The sequence below is a fragment of the Rattus norvegicus genome, chromosome 3 (assembly GCF_021556685.1).
Source record: "Rattus norvegicus strain SHRSP/BbbUtx chromosome 3, alternate assembly SHRSP_T2T, whole genome shotgun sequence".
In the NCBI taxonomy this organism is placed as follows: domain Eukaryota; kingdom Metazoa; phylum Chordata; class Mammalia; order Rodentia; family Muridae; genus Rattus; species Rattus norvegicus.
In genome coordinates, this window is record NC_141536.1 from 45,642,013 (window position 1) to 45,646,710 (window position 4,698).

At 36.4% G+C, this 4,698-nt stretch overlaps 1 non-coding gene across 1 annotated transcript; it reads left to right on the forward strand.

Moving 5' to 3' along the window:
• The first annotated feature begins 439 nt into the window (after window positions 1-439).
• Window positions 440-545, forward strand: Rnu6-249 (RNA, U6 small nuclear 249). Its single transcript, XR_015685208.1, has one exon. It is a non-coding gene; the product is annotated as a U6 spliceosomal RNA (small nuclear RNA).
• The last annotated feature ends 4,153 nt before the right edge of the window (window positions 546-4,698 follow it).

Sequence of the window (4,698 nt, forward strand, 5' to 3'; positions counted from 1 at the left end):
GTGTAACTTTGCTCATACACTGAATTTACTCTTCTGTTTATGGTGACTTACTGTTGTGATAATATGACTTTAAGATTTTTATGCTTCTGAAAGGACTCAGTTAATGAATGAAGGTATTTAATCACATGGATACTTGTTATTCCAAAATAAGACATTTTTGTTTATAAGGATCCAATGACAATGATGCTTTCTTTTAATATATATATGGCGTTTGTAAAAGGCTTCCTTCAACATTTGTAATGGTTTTACCGGTTTCTACTTGAGTCTGTCAGAAGCATTTATGACATCTTTTCCATTGCTGACATCTACAAAACTATGGGATGTATTGAATAGCATGAACAAAGCAATGGGTTGTTTGGCTTGTATTTATTATAGTGGTATTTTCTCAAAGTTATTATGTCATATATTGACTCATGAAGCATTTAAAAACTGTGGATATGTGCTCACTTCGACAGCACATATAGTAAAATTGGAAGGATACAGAGAAGATTAGCATGGCCCTGAGGAAGTATGACAAACAGGTTCATGAAGAGTTCCATGTTTTAAAAACTCTAACACAAGGAGAGAAACTACAACCTAGAAAAGGAAGAAAGTAATCTTCTTGCACAAATTCAAAAGAAGAGAGCCACACAAACATAACTCCACCTCTAACAACAAAAATAACAGGAAACAGCAAGCACTATTCCTTACTATCTCTTAAGATCAATGGACCCAATTCCCCAATAAAAAGACACTGACTAAGAGATTTGATATGTAAAGAGTACCCAGAATTTTGCTGCATACAGGAAACACACCTCAGTGAGAAAGACACATGCTACCTCAGAATAAAAGACTGGAAAACAATTTTCAAAGCAAACGGTCCCAAGAAACAAGCTGGAATGGCTATTCTAATATCAAGTAAAATCTACTTTCAACCAAAAGTCCTCAAAAAATATAAAGAAGGGATAATTCATACTCATGAAAGGAAAAATCCAACAAGATGAAATCTTAATCTTGAATATCTAAGCTCCAAATGCAGGGGCAGCTACATTCATAAAAGAAATCTTACTAAAGCTCAAAGCACACATTGCACCTCACACAATAATAGCTAGAGATTTCAACACTTCACTCTCATCAATGGACATATCATGGAAACAGAAAGTGAAAAGAGACACAGAGGCACTAACAGAGGTTATGAACCAAATGAATTTAACAGATATCTGTAGAACATTTCATTCGAAAACAAAAGAATCCTATCAGATCACCACAAACTAATGCTGGCCTTTAATAACAACAAAAAAGACAGCCCACATGAAAGTTGAACAATGCTCTATTCAATGATAAGTTGGTCAAAGAAGAAATAAAGAAATTAAATAATTTTTAGAATTTAATGAAAATGAAGGCACAACATATCTAAATTTATGGATACAATGAAAGCAGTGCTAAGAGGAAAACTCATAGCTCTGAGTGCCTCCAAAATGAAACCGGAGACAGAATTACTAGCAGCTTGACAGCACACCTAAAAGATCTAGAACAAAAGGAAGCAAATAGACTCAAGAAGAGTAGAGGACAGGAAATAATCTAATTCAGGGCTGAAATCAACCAAGTAGAAACAAAAAGGATTATACAAAGAATCAACAAAACCAGGAGCTCATTCTTTGAGAAAATCAACAAGATAGATAAATCCATAGCCAGACTAACCAGAGAGCACAGAGTATATCCAAATTAACAAAATCAGAAAAGAAAAGGGAGACAAAAGAACAGAACCCGAGGAAATTAAAAAAATCATCAGATCCTACTAAAAAAGCTTATATTCAACAAAACTGGAAAATCTGGATGAAATGGACAATTTTCTAGAGTGATACCAGGTACCAAAGTTAAATCAGAATGAGATAAACCATGTAAGCACTCCTATAACTTCTAAAGAAATAGAAACAGTTATTAAAAGTCTCCCAACTTAAAAAAAAGCCCAGGGCCAGATGGGTTTAGTGCAGAATTCTATCAGGCTTTCATAGAAGACTTCATACCAATACTGTAGAAACTATTCCACAAAATAGAGAAAGAACACTACCCAATTCCTTCTATGAAACCACACTTATACATAAACCACACATAGACCCAACAAAAAAGAGAACTTCAGACCAATTTCCCTTATGAATATCAACACAAAAATACTCAATAAAATTCTTGCAAACCGAATCTGAGAACAGATCAACGCAATCAACCATCATAATCAAGTAGGCTTCAACCTAGGGATGCAAGGATGGTTTAGTATAGAGAAATCTATCAGTGTAATCCACTGTGTAAACAAACTCAAAGAAAAACACCTCATGATCATCTCATTAGATGATGAGAAAGCATTTCACAAAATTCAATACCCCTTCATGCTAAAAGTCTTGGAAAGATCAGGAATTCAAGGCCCATACCTAAACATAGTAAAAGCAATATACAACAAACCAGTAGCCAACATCAAACTAAATGGAGAGAAACTTGAAGCAATCCCACTAAAATCAGGGACTAGACAAGGCTGCCCACTCTCTTCCTACTTATTCAATATAGTACTTGATGTCCTAGCCAGAGCAATCGGACAACAAGAGGAGATCAAAGGGATACAGATTGGAAAGGAAGAAGTCAAAATATCACTATTTGCAGATGATGTGATGGTATACTTAAGTGGTCCCAAAAGTTCCACCAGAGAACTACTAAATCTGATAAACAACTTCAGCAAATTGGCTGGTTATAAAATTAACTCAAATCAGTAGCCTTCCTCTACTCAAAGGATAAAAAGGCTGAGAAAGAAATTAGGGAAATGACACCATTCACAATAGTCATAAATAATATAAAATCCCTCAGTGTGACTTTAACCAAGCAAGTGAAAGATCTGTATGACAAGAACTTCAAGTCTCTGAAGAAAGAAATTGAAGAATATCTCAGAAGATGGAAAGATCTCTCATGCTCATGGATTGGCAGGATTGATATTGTAAAAATGGCCATCTTGCCAAAGCAATCTACAGATTCAATGCAATCCCCATCAAAATTCCAACTCAATTCTTCATACTGTTAGAAAGAGCAAGTCATAAATTTATTTGGAATAACAAAAAACCCAGGATAGGGAAAACTATCCTCCACAATAAAAGAACTTCTTCAGGAATCATTCTCTCTTACCTCAAGCTGTATTTCAGAGCAATGGTGATAAGAACTGTATGATATTTTTACAGAGATAGGCAATAGATTGATGGAATATAATTGAAGACCCAGAAATAAGCCCACACACCTCTGGCCACTTGATCTTTGACAAAGGAGCTAAAACCATCCAGTGGTAAAAAGATAGCATTTTCAACAAATGGAGGTCTGAATGCAAATTGACCCATTCTTATTTCCTTGTACAAAGCTTATATCCAAGTGGATCAAGGACCTCCTCATCAAACCAGGTACACTCAAACTAATAGAAGAGAAAATGGGGAAGAGCCTCAAACACATGGGCACTTGGGAACATTTCTCGAACAAAATATCAGTGGCTTATGCTCTAAGATCAAGAATTGATAAATGGGACCTCATAAAACTGCAAAGCTTCTGTAAGGCAAAAGACACTGTCATTAGGACAAGACAGCAACTAAGAGATCAGGAAAAGATCTTTACCAATCCTACATCTGATAGTGGGCTAATGTACAAAATATACAAGGAACTTATGAAGTTAGAGAGCCAAATAACCATATTAAAAATGGGGTACAGAGCTAAACAAAGAATTCTCAGCTGAGGAATATGGAATGCCTGAGAAGCACCTAAAGAAATGTTTAACATTTTTAGCCATCAGGGAAATTCAAATCAGAACAACCCTGAGATTCTACCTCACACCAGTCAGAATGGCAAAGATCAAAAATTCAGGTGACAACAGACACTGACAAGGATGTGGAGAAAGAAGAACACTCCTCCATTATTGGTGGGATTTCAAGCTGGTACAAACACTCTGGAAATCAGTCTGGTGGTGTCTCACAAAATTAGACATTCCACTACCTGAGGACCCAGCTATACCTCTCCTGGGCATATACCCAAAAGATGCTCCAACATATAACAAGGACACATGCTCCACTACGTTTGCAGCAGCCTTATTCATAATAGCTTGAAGCTGGAAAGAATTCAAATGTCCTTCAACAGAAGAATGGATATAGAAAATGTGGTACATCTACACAATGGAGTACTTACTCAGCTATAAAAAACAATGATTTCATGAAATTCATATGTAAATGGTGGAACTAGAAAATGTCATCCTGAGTGAGGTATCCAAATCATAAAAAGAACAGATATGGTATGCACTCATTGATAAGTGTATATTAGCCCAAAAGCTAAGATTATCCAAGATATAATCCACCAACCACATTCATCTCAAGAAAAAGAATGTCCAAAGAGTGGATGCTTCAGTCATTCTTAGATGGGGGAACAAAAATATTCATAGGAGGAGATATGGAAACAAAGTTTGGTGTAGAGAGTGAAGGAATGGCCAATCAGGTCCTGCCACACCTGGGATCCAGCCCACATATATATAGCCACCAAACCCAGGCAATATTGCTGATGCCAAGAAGTGCATGCTGGCAGGAACTGGATATAGATGTCTCCTGAGAGGCTGTGTCAGAGAATGACAAATACAGAGGTGAATGCTTGCAGACAACCTTTGAACCGAGAACTGGGTTCCCATTGCAGGGGTTAGAGAAAGGATTGAAG